Source organism: Ambystoma mexicanum, chromosome 9 (assembly GCF_040938575.1).
Source record: "Ambystoma mexicanum isolate Mex_15411 chromosome 9, UKY_AmexF1_1, whole genome shotgun sequence".
Taxonomy (NCBI): domain Eukaryota; kingdom Metazoa; phylum Chordata; class Amphibia; order Caudata; family Ambystomatidae; genus Ambystoma; species Ambystoma mexicanum.
In genome coordinates this window covers 275,318,740-275,331,292 of record NC_090931.1, presented here as the reverse complement: position 1 = coordinate 275,331,292, position 12,553 = coordinate 275,318,740, and the positions used below count along the sequence as shown (strand labels likewise).

General features: G+C 49.1%; 2 protein-coding genes across 11 annotated transcripts in view; one reads left to right on the top strand and one right to left on the bottom strand.

Annotated features, from left to right (window-relative positions):
- The window catches only part of NF1 (neurofibromin 1), a 3,279,657-nt gene that overhangs the window by 1,185,481 nt on the left and 2,081,623 nt on the right, over positions 1 to 12,553 (bottom strand). The gene's annotated exons all lie outside the window — the stretch shown is intronic.
- EVI2B (ecotropic viral integration site 2B) overlaps positions 12,198 to 12,553 on the top strand; it is a 48,220-nt gene continuing 47,864 nt past the window's right edge. For 3 of the 4 annotated variants that reach the window (XM_069614615.1, XM_069614614.1, XM_069614613.1), the window contains exon 1: positions 12,345 to 12,535. The gene's annotated coding sequence lies outside the window, so the exon portion shown is untranslated. Of the gene's footprint in view, positions 12,536 to 12,553 lie in introns of all 4 variants that reach the window. The other variant, XR_011274558.1, reaches the window with a different exon arrangement.

Sequence of the window (12,553 nt, the reverse complement as noted above, 5' to 3'; positions counted from 1 at the left end):
TACTCGCCCACTCCAAGGCCAACGTTCACCGCCCTCGGTCCACAGACGGAGGACGCAGTGCAACAGGCTCTGCGTCACTCGCGAGTGGCACCGTCCAGCTCCAGTGGTCCTCGAATGGGCTGTCCCTCCACAGCCCAGGGAGTCCAACGTGCGGCGGGGGCTCTGCCACAGCAAACCATAGGCATGGCCCCAGAGGCGAACCAATCTGTTTTCCTCTCCTCACCTCCCGCGCACCTGCCCTCTGAAATCTGAAAATTCACTGTCGCAGGCCTCCGACAAAGTCCTCTGACACTCTCCCCACCCACAACAGGCGGAGCCTCCAGCTACACAGCGGCTATGCCGGGACCGTCAGGTGCTATCTGGATCCGTCACGCTTCATGGCTCGGTTTCGAAGCCGGTTCTGCAGTTGAGAATTTTTTTTTTTTTTTTTTTTTTTTTAAATCGGGGCTAGATATGGCCCCACCCTTAATGCAGCTTCTCATCCGTTTTCTCGTCAAGCAGGCATCATTTCATGCCTTTAATTTGCGAGGGATCTCACCTCACTCAGAAAGCTCACACGATGGCCACCATCTTGGCAATCGAGCAGCAGCACCCCCCCACCCAGTATAGGTTGTGGACACAGACAGACTTTAGTTGAGCTTATTGACTCAGACTTTCCTTAGTTTCTTTAGGTAGGGAAATACCAACTTAGCATAGGGCAAGTTAGGCCTTCAAACATCCTGACATTTAAGTTAATAAACTCATTTTGTTTGAACTTTGAATCTGTTGTCTGTGTCTTGCTTCATGATGCCTTCACACAGCCAGCACACACAAACCAGGAAAAGACGTGATTTTTCACTCCTATTGTCATGGCCTGCACCACAATCTTTCTAGTGACTGATGTATGGTGAGGAAACCTTCATCCCCGGGAGCAGAGTGATAATTCTTAGCAAGGTCCTGATCTACCAGAGGCGTGGAGGCTGGCTTTTCCCAGGACAACAAGATAGAAGCAGCAAACGCTGGGTTAAAGGGCAGCAGCCATATACAGTGGGTGTGTTCCTGAACAGCTCCCATGCAGCTCCACGATCCAACAATAATCCTGTGGTTTAAACCTCACCACATACAACCGGAAACGAAGGGGAATCGTCACCCGCTGTGGCGACCACGTTTCAGGATTCTTCTGCCCTACATGCGCATTGGAGAAACAGCAGCGAGTTTTGAAGGGAAAGGTTTAAGTTACTTAACTGTAACTATTGTTCTCCAGCATGGTATTGGCATGGATTTACATGCTCATGAATATTCCCCATCGTCAGGCTGGGAATCTTTGGTAAAAGAAAAAACGTTCACTTTAAAACTGTATTTCTCCTCTAAACCAAGCACTGTCCTCTGGGTCATACTACCCCCATCCAATGACAGTCCTCTCCCTAAGCCCCGCCTCTGGCAGCCATCTTCAGATTTGGAAAGCACGTAAAGTGGCAGTATGACCAAGAAGAGCTGTAGAGGGGCCGAAGGGTGGGTTCGCATGTGAAAACATGGCAGACCCATGCTGCAGAACAATAGTTACAGGTAAGTAACTTAAACCTTCTCCAGCATGGGGTCTGGCATGGATTCACATGCTCATGAATAACGAATACACAGCAGTACCACATTACACAACCACGGGAGGTGGCAAGGCTCAACAGAAGCAATTAAAACTTACCCCTGGAACAGACTCACCTCAAGCGAGCAGGATGCATAGCACTTCCTGGCTGACTCTGGACTCCTCCCTGGAATCTGTATCAACGCAGTAGAACTTCATGAAGGTATGCGTGGACCTCCACATTGCAGCCCTGCAGATGTCAAGCAGGGGCACACCAGAAAGGAATGCCGTTGTCGCAGCAATCGCTCTGGTGAAATGGGCTCTAGGACGGCCTGACAGAGGCTGGTTCGCCAGCCGATCACAGTTCATGATGCAGCCAGAGAGCCACCTTGAAACGGAAGCCTTGACCAAGGCCTTCCCATGGTTCACAGGACAAAACTTCACAAACTATTGAGAAGTCTTCCGAAAACTCATTGTGCATGTTACGTAGAACTTCAAGGTGCGAGCAACGTCCAGCGCATACAAGGCCATTTCCGCCGGTGAGGAATGCTTCGGTAAGAAAACAGGCAACACCAAGGGTTCATGGAGGTTGACTTTTGGCGGAACCTTCGGCATGAAGGAGGAGCGTTTACCCAGTACCATCCTCTATTCGTGAAAAGCCAGACAAGGTTGCTTGCAGGATAAGCCTGGATCTCACCCACACGTCTAGCAGAGCTGATGGCCACAAAGAATGCTGTTTTTCACAAAAGAAACCTGAGTGGGGCTGATGCAAAGGTTTGAAAGGTACCCCCATGAGCCTCGTCAGGACCACGTTGAGTTCCCATCCCGGGGTAGGAGCCTTCACCGGCAGGAAAGAATGGAAAAGCTCCTTGAGGAACTCCTTTAAGAGTCTGTGGAATCACAGCAAGGATCTACCCGGGGATCTGGCGTAGAGCGAGATGGCCGCAAGGAGTACCTTGATGGATGCATGAACGAGTCCAGCTTTGCCAGGGACCGCAAATATGGAAGAATCTGTGGAGCCGTGACCCTCACAGGGGTAATCTCCTGCGACTGGCACCATGTAGCAAAACGCTTCCACTTATGGTCGTTGCACTTTAGAGTCAACAACGCCTTGGCTTTGGTGAGGACTTCTCTGCAGTCCGCTGGCAAATCATAACCTCCAAACTCTAAGGGTGCAGGAGCCATGCCCTCAGGCTCAGCGATCCTAGGTTGTGATGAAGGATTGTGCCTCTCTCTCTGGTGAGCAGATCCGGAAGTACTGGCAACTTGACTGAAGGTGACGCCGTCAGGCTGAATAGGTCCGGATACCAAATCTGCCTCTGCCACACCAGGGCAATGAGTATCATCTTGCATCGACATCGAGTGGGTTGACACATAGCAGAAGGGTAAACGGCAGGGTGGGGAGGTGTATAGAACCAAACCTTCCCATGGGAAGGAGAATGTGTCCCCCAAGCTCCTCGGTTGGTGGAATCTGCTCGCAAACTTCAGGCATTTGGTGTTTGCCGCTGTGGCAAAAAGTTCTGTCGGGGGTCTGCCCCATTTGACGAACAGGTGGTCCACTACATCCTGATAAAGTTCCTACTTCTGGCTGGATGGCAGCTCCCTGCTGAGAGTCTGTAATGGTGTTCTTGATGCCTGCCAGGTGGAGAGGGACGAGGAACAGCCCTGTCTGATGGCCCAGTGCCACAAGTACTGAGCTTCCTTGGAGACCGCTGGGGATCTAGTGCCCACTTGCCTCCTGATGTAGAACATAGTGGAGGTGTTGTCCGTGAAGAGCCTCACCACCTTGCCCTTCAGAGACGCTAGGAAACACTTGGGGGTCCAGAACACTGCCCGTAGCTCCAGGATGTTGATGTGCAGAAACTTCTCCTCTGAGAGGCACAGACCACTGGCTTGTAGACTACCGGTGTGAGCCCCCCCAATCTTCCAGCGAGGCATCCGTTGTGACCCCTCTCCTTGTAAGGCGGGCTTTGAAATTCTGTAGCCTGGGCAATGTGGGAGCACACCCCCCACCACTCAATCGTCTGTTCGGAAGAATCTTGTCTACAAAACTCCCAGACACTAGTATCCAACTTGCATCCAAGAATACCTGTAGGGGTTGCATCCACAACCTGTAGAGAAGGACAAGGTCGATGTAGGATGACATCATATCCAACAACGACTTGATGATCCGCACTATGGCCGTTTTCGCTGACGCCAGTCGTTGCACCTTCCCTTGAATGGCTTCTAGCCTCTTCTATGAGGGCTACGCTAGGCAAGCCACTGTGTTGAGTCTGGTGCCGTGGAACAGAGCGTTCTGCAATGGCATTAAGCAGGAATTCAGCTAGTTTACGGAGAATCCCAGCTCTGTCAGAAGTCGGACGGTGTCCTTCGTGTGCTCATCGGCCAGATCCCGTGAGCGGGCGCGTATCAGCCAATCGTCCAGGTATGGGTATACGTGTTTGCTATGTGTATGCTCTGCAGATGCAGATGGTCCGCCGCCGGGGCCAGGCATTTTGTTAACCCTCTGGTAGGGCCTTGAACTGGTAGTGTTGCCCTTGCATCACACACCGTAGGAAAGTTCAATGTTTCCTGTGGATGGGGATATGGAAGTATGCGTCCTCTAGGTCCAATGACGTCAAGAAATCCCCTTCATCCAGTTTGTCGAGCATGTGCTGCAACGGGACTATCCTGAAATTTTGGGACTTCAGGTACTTGTTCAGATGGTGTAGGTCCAGGATGGGTCTCCAACTCCCTTGTCTTTCTTACCAGAAAGCATCTGGAATAGACTCTGGAGCACCAGAGTCGTAGGGGTACAGGCACTATCGCCCCTTTCCGTAACATGGCTCGCACTTCTTCCAGGAGCTGAGGGATGTGAAGCTCCTGACGGGGTACCAGTGGAATACATGGGCACCTGTGTTGGAACTCCAAGGTGTGTCCCTGGGCGAGAGCATCCAGCACCCATCTGTCGGTGGCGATCTTCCACTCGCTGACGAACCTCATCAGCCGGCCTCCCACTGGAATGCACAAGTGCGGGGCTAATGTCTTGGCCAGTTCAGGCTTGCTTGGGCACCCTGCGGCCGACACTTCTCTCTGCTACTGTAAGGCTGGTAGCGACTTCTGTAGGCTTAAGCATGGAGGATCAGGGAGGATGGCTGCATAATGCAGAGAATCCCTTGGATGATCTGATCGATTTGCTCCTGGAGGAGCAAAAAGATGAACAATGCTACTGAAGAGTGCTAAGGGAACGTAGCATCTCTGTATCTGTCTTTATGGCTTGAAGGGATTTGCCGACCACCTTCCCGATCAGATTTTCTCTGTCAAAGGGCATGTCCAGCACTTTCGCATGAATGTCCTGACGGCAGTTTGTGGCCTACAAGCATCCCTTTCTAAGGCAGATTCTGAATCCCATCCGCTGGAAACCCGTGTGGGTGATGTCCGACGCCACCGTAATGGCGTGGTCCGACGCCACCTCACCTTCCTGAAAAAGGGCAAGAGCTTCCATTGTGTTGTCGTCAGGTAGGAACTCAAGTATCGGGCCCAGCTTGTACCAAAGCTCCCGGGTGTATCGAGCCAAGATAGCCAGAGAATTAGCCACCTTGATCTTGGATGACGCTGAGCAAATGACTTTCTTCCCCATGTAAACTATCTTCTTCCCTCGTGGTCCGGGGGAACTGATGAGGAAGCTGGATTAGCCGAATGTTTGCTTGCACAAGCCGACACTTCAGAGTCCGGCGATGGGTGTGACCTTAAGCACTTGGGCGCTGAGTCTTGCACCCTATATTTCTACTCCAACCTATCTTGCATGGTTGGAGCCGTACATGGGTTCTTCATGAGAGCTAGGCCTTCCTCCCAAATGTCATCTAGAAAGGGCACTGTCTTATCGTCTTCCTCTTGGACTCTCGTCACTGATTCAAGAAGCCCTCTTTCTTGGTTTCCTCTGGCACCAGCTGGAGCAGCTCGGAGGCCCTGGAGATAGGGTGGAATTATCCCACTTCGTCTGGTGGAGCGACTATGAGGGGTGTCTCGGTGCGGTGATCCATCGTCTGCCAGGACGAAGTCCTAATATTCATCAGTTCCCATGGCCATCGTGGCAGTGTCTGTACCAGTGTCTGTGTGCGTATCCAGGTCCGCTGGTGGAGTCAGGGCCCGATGTGGTGGAGGAGGCTGATGCGGAGGCGTTGGATGATGCTTTCTCTTCTTACACAGAGGCTAATTAGGGGCCTGCAGCACCGCAGGAGTCAGTGCTGTGGACAGTCTCTGCTGGATCTCCGTCACCAGGGTGTGGAGAGTCGACAGGATGTCCATGGATATGTCCCTTGGTTGCAAAGGGAGCAATGGGGCAATAGGTTCTGCGCCACCGTCGTTATCCGTGTATGAGATTTCGATTGGTTGAACGCCAAACCTGGAGTGCTGTTTTGGGGAGTTCTGAACCAGGATCTGGACCAGTGCCTCTCCCACTCAGGGGTGACTGCAGCCTTCGCTGCAGCTTCAGCGGCTGTGTTGCGTCTTGTAGGCAGGGATACCCTATGGACCATAGAAGCCATCCTCATCAGATGGGCATCTACCGCTGCTGTGGTCGTCACAGCAGTGGCTGAAAAGGACTTTGGCTGCGCCGGTTGACCCTTCTTGGGCTGTGCGGCCAACTTTTCTTTCTTTGGTCTAGGGTTTTCTGATTCATCCCGAAACTTGGCCGGGTTGGACGACTTCCTCTTTGAGGAGGAGCTCGATGGCAGGCTGGCTATGGAGACAGACAGCAATGGTGATCACAGGCCTATCCAACATAGGACCTGCATTAGTGGTGAACCCAGTGGAATTGGACTTGCGGTTCTTGGCCTTATCTTGGACCCCCACGGATGGGGCAACCTCACAGGACTTTTTTGATCTCTTCCCATAGGGAGACCGCTCTTCGGACCAGCCAGTCCTGGGCGAGGCATGACCCTGCTCGGAGCATGAATCCCATCAGCCGGGCTCAGATCCCCTTTAACACAATGCTTGTTGGATTTGTATCCAATTTCTTGGGTGATTCGCAGTTCACCACGGATTCCCTTGGCCGCGTTCAGATCAGTTTCAACACAATGCTCAATCAGTCTCCCTCCGCCAAGCCCGGACCAATTTTTATTTTCTTTAACACAAACTTGCTTTAACCCAAAGCTCTCAGCTGATCTCCCTCACTTAGGCTCGGACCAACTTTATCTACTTTGTCATCAACTTTCTTTACTCTATTAACATCAAAGACTTTTGAATGAGCATGCACGCTGTGCCAGACCACTGTCTAAGGTATTGTATCTTTGTTTCAAAGTTCAATCACTTATCTGTTATCCAATTTTACTTGCGTTGGTTATCACATGCGATTCATACACTGTTTGCTTCATTGTTCACTATACAATGTTGCTGCTTACAACCTTGGCTTCAACACAAAACCGTCTGATATCAGCCTCCCCACCTTACCGGCTTTGCTGTAGGAGCCAAGGTCAGCACCACGGCAGCAGGCGATTCTCCCCGCCTTGATTATCAACGCAGGAGAGCCCTGGGTACCTCCAACACGCAATGCAGGATTCTTCACCCTGGCTTCCTGGTCTTAAGCTTTCTATTCTCAAAGTTTTGTTAAAGTAACAGTTCCTCGTCGAAAAGGTCAAGGGCACTTGCCTCCTTGCGATCCCCTTCTGTTTTGCCATCTTTCGCCTCGTGTTAAACTGCCATTTTGGAACTGCTGCTTCCTCATGTGCTTTGCCTTGCTCAGAGCGTGCTTTCGTGCTCCGCCTTTTATCTGTGTGGGGAAATGTAATGGAAGTCAGGTGTGTCTGATGGCCAGTAATTGCCTGACCCTGCCTGACTATCATATCGGGACATGTCAGGTATACGGCTCAGGTGTAAGTCCGTTCGCTCATAGCGAGCTGTCCGTGCGAAAGTGTTCGGGTTGTGAAAGGGGGCGGAGGAGGTTTGAGTTCCCAAGGTGTTACAGGCAAGGCGATACAGTGTCTCACCATCCGGTGTCACACTCCCCAAAGTCCTCTCACCCAGGTGATCCTCCTGCACTGGTCCACCCCCAGGAACTGGATCCAAAAATGATGGCTGTAGCCTGGCCACCTGGATGACAGATCCCTGGAGACTAGCGGGTGAGACACCTTCAGGTTTCTCACAGTGGGCCTTGACGCCCAAGAGAGAACTGGGGTTGGGCCTGGTTGTTGATACAAACAAGGGAGATGAACCAATACTTGATGTTTTTGTGGTGGGTGGTATGAAGAGAAAAAGTGAAAGGGGAGGCGATGGGATAGGGAGAGGAGGGTGAGATTGTTGATTTCTTTAGGGGCGGGGGCTCTTTTTAACTGTAGGATTGCTCTGTATCAGTTATGATACCTGTAAATCATCTGCTGTGTTTTCTCAAGAAAACTGAAATAAAATGTTAAAAAAAGAGCAGCAGGGTCTCCCTTTGAGGACCCTCATTCAAAATGTCCCCAAGGTCACACTAGGTCTTGAGCATAGTGAGGGCGGGGGGGGGGGCAATCCAAAAGTTACCAAGACCTTTAAAATCCCTTTTAAAAAAGAAGCACAAGGCATTGCCTGATCCCGGCGCCAGAAGGATAACCAAGTCCAGTGGTGTCCAAGCAGCCCGCCCCTTGCAAATCAAAAGACAAGTCTGCTATAATATCACCCCCACAGAACTCCTCAGGGAAGTCCCCATTTGCTTCTGAATACATTAGATCCAAACTGAAGTGGATGGCATCAACTTTCTCATCAAAGATTTCTATCATCTTCAACAAGAAATGGCCTTTCGGAAGAGGGGCGTGTTCCAAGAAAGCGCTTGAGTCACCGGCAAGGAGGAGAGCAGAGCAAAGTCTGCTGGAGGGGCCAGAACTGAGCTGGCAGGGACGCACTGTGGTGCACAGAGGAACCTCTACTGGCTTCATGAAGCACTGTGGGCTCTGAGAGCACCAGGGACTTTGCAAAGATATCCAAAATCTATTGAATACATGTTTCCTCTGTTCCTCTGGAGCAGACATATTTGTGGGGAATAGTGTCTGTGTAAGTCGTAAGGCCTCTGTGCGTTGTCTGAAGAGGTAGAGAAAGTGATGACTCCTCCTTGATGGAGGAATAATGTCTGCATATCGTTGGGACTTCCAGGGACTGCAGAGGGATGACGCGGCACACACGGGGTCTGGCTCTCACTGGCTCTGTGGGACGGTCTTACCACTGATCGCCTCGGCTTGCTTGCCCTTCCATTGCTTCCATGCATGGGACTGATGCTGCGTGCCCACCAAAGACCCAGCTAGACCGTCATCCGTCTTGCCGACTCTCCACCCCACCTCCCCTTGGTCTCAGACCCCTAAGAAGCTCCAGCCTCCTGATCGGGGGATGGCTTCAGCCTATCAGGGCTGTATAGTGCTTTTTTTGTCGACCCTGGTTAATCCGTGGATATTCAAAGTACCTTCTCGTCTCATTACCAACAAGGTTAGTAATCCAGTTGCTCTTCTTCGTCTCAGTAATGACCATTGCCTTAAGAGGTTCTGCTTTACAGCAACAGACCGTCTTAGAGTCAAAGTAAAGATTGGAATCAGGCAAAGGGGCTAAAGGGGGTAGGGGTGTGATGTGACTTTGTATGCTATGCTGTCGGTAGTCGTTGTCCTCCTTGGGAAGGGGGAGTGGAATCCTTTCCGATGAGATCCTCCCTCTTCACACATCTCCCAGGGGGAGTATCGGGTAGTAGCCTCACCTCCATGGCCTCATAGGAAAGGGCTCCCCCCTCAGGAAGAAGTGAAGTTATGTAGTGAATTATCACAGTATGTACTCTAATGTAGTTTCTTGCTTCAATCCCTACTTCTCTATCTAACTCTGGCCCTACTTCTCTATCTAACTCTGGGTCCTTAATCCTGGGCGCCCGACAGACATCTCCTATATATTACTACAATTGTAGGGATAATTTTAATCTTTTGTTAGAAGAACAACTTACTTTTCGTAATGTTCTTTTTGATGGATATGGTAGAACTCATCATTTGGAAGAACTGAGGGAACTCAAAAAAACAAACCGCAAACTGGAAAAACAATGGAGAAAACACTACAACCAATTGAACAACAAATCCCAACAACATACAACAACATACAACTACAAATACAGCAGTCTTGAAAGACAAAAAAAGCATACTACACTGCAAGAATCCAATCAGCAAGAAATCCACAAAAAGATTTGTTCAAAATCAAAAATTAAAGATCCAACCTCTTGCAAGAAGTGTGTCACACCATCACAACCCCTATGTGACAGCATCACAACCCATCTAAGAGCAGAAATAAAAGCAATACAACAGGCCATCAATGCAAGCTGCACCACCACAAACAGCCCCCCAGAACCTTGAGAAACAACACCCCATCAACCACCACAAAACTCAATCGATTCAAACCTACACGCGAGGAGAATTTTAACAAACAAAAGACACCAACATTGCTGGATCCCCCAGGGACGCATTCCCACCAGGCATATACAAAAGAAACTCAAACATAGAACGCCAGCCTTAATCTTCCAACTACTTACAGGAATAGTACATACATTATTCAAATCAGCATACAACAAACACTAAACAGGAAATGCACAAGACCCCACCAATTACAGACCTTTATCAAATCTACCGTATCCAGCGAAAATCCTTCAGAACCACATCTACTCAATCATGTGGAAAGCAACGGAATACTAGACCAATCCCAAGTTGGCTTCAGATGCATGAGAGGAACTGAATCAGCACTCCTCTCCATATGAGATGACCTAAAAATAAACGCGGACGACGGCAGCCAATTGGCCCTCATACTACTGGACATATCAGCCACCATCAACACAATCGGACACACAATGCTAATGAAGAGACTGAAGGAATGCAGCATAAAAAAAACTCAGCACTGCAACTACTGGGCATTTATAATAAAGCAAGCATGATGAGTGTTAATTTGTGACTAAACTTGCATTTTGGAAGAGCCAGTCTAGCCATTTCTTACTGTGGTAAGAAACTTGCTACTGACCTTCAAGGGCAAAGCAAACACGATAAGTTATTTATTACCTGTTTAGACTGGCCTACTTTGTGCAGCCAGATGAGACATGGTTTCTAATGGTGGCACTGCATTATTAATGGAAAAGCCAACAGTTTTAAGTTCTCACATGGGGATACTGCCATGTATTGGAAGAGCCAACGTGGACATGTTTTTACTTGGTATAATTACCGGAATTGTTAGCAAAGCAATCACAACATGTTCTTAAACGGAAATACTGGCACATATTGGTTCAGCTAGCATGGATATGTATAGGCACAATCAGCATGAAAATGTTTTTATACTAGCGTATATTGCGGGCAAAGGCATCATGAAATTGCATTGGGAAATGCACGTGTGCACTGCTGGTGACTTGTATCTATTGGAATATTGGATAGGAGTTTCCTAAACTGAATAGCTTTTTACCGAGTATTTCACAGAAGGTATTGTATAACGCTCTATTTTAAATAGATTATTCAAACATTTCTCAAGGGGTAAACACCACCCTCGAACCGTCTTTGGTTCAGGTTCCCTGGCTACGCTTGGTCGCTCTGGCTTATTTGTGGAAAAAGTTTATGCCCCACTAATTTAAAAGTTCACCAGCCGCCAGGGGGTGACTGACGGTTAGGTGAATGGGTATGAATGTGTGGATCCTGGGCGTTTTCTTACATGTTTTACTGACATTTACTGACATTTTAGGGCAAAGCCATCCTGGTGAATGTTATTCCACTGAGGAGGGTTTGAGGTGGGAAGTTTACAGCACAATGGGGCAGGCACGCTAGACATTGTCTTTCTGTTGCATGCCATTTTGTACTCGCGTACGGGGCAAGGCTGATATAATTTGTGTTCTTACTTCGAGAGAGTGGGGCAGTCAGCAAGTAAATGTTTCCTTACTGCGGCATTGCATGTTTTACTGGCATCAAGGGCAAAATCAATGTGTAGAGTATTCTTCAATGGTGGTTAGTGAGTTGGGCAAGCATTTGTACAGCCAGCAACATGTTTTCTTCCTATGCCATGAGTTTTTAGTGGCATTAAGGGCAAAGCCAACAAAAGAATGTTCGTCCATGGGGATATTAGCACTTACTGGCAGAACATGTTTGCTTATGATGATATTACTGTGCATATTATTACTGGCCAAGGCAGAGTTGGGTGGTACATTTGGGTGTCAGGAGCCAGGCACAGCCGCTTTGCTTCTAGGCTACGTGAAAGATGTAATGTATGATTAAATCACGCACCTACATCTTTCAACTACTGCAGTGCATGGTGTGCACCTGCAGCAGCAAGATCATCATGCACATGTATGATGGTCCAGGATGGCCTGGATCATCATGCACATGTATGATGGTCCAGGATGGCCTGGAGTGTGGGCTGCCGTGCTTGGTTTGGCCGAGCTTGGAGGGGAGGGGCTCAACATGGCTCGCTGGGGGAGAGAGGGGGGCACGTTTATTTTGCTTTGTACGTTTTTTTTCCTATCCCAACTGGTGGATAAAAATATTGTTGTTTCAAACTCTTACATAATCTGTCTTGAACACATCTATTAATTTATGATGTGTTCTTCTCACAGCGAATTTATTTTGCATTTGTTTCGGCTCGTAGCAACTGATCAAAGACAAATGGAACAAATAATGGCATATGGCAACCGCAGCAGAGTCCCTTACTGTTTGTGTTCAGTGTTTTTCAGAGCAATAAGAGTTCTAAGCATCGGGGTGCTTTTGTTCCAGATGAGACATGCACATGCATTGTTGACTTGGGACACTGTTCGTTTTACTGTAAGTAAAAGCATAAACATCGAGTAACTCGTGTACTTGGCCCACTTCCGGAGTAAAGAGAAGCAGTTCCGTTTTCTACGCAGACAATGCAGGCACACAAGAGATCACTATTTGACCTAACTTCTCGGGATGTCGCACGTCTTTTTGCTTCCTGCCTCTCTACAAAGCACAAGACTGCCAAGAAGGGAGCAGTGACGGCTTACCAAGAAAAGATCAGGTAAGTAGGTTTCAGCTA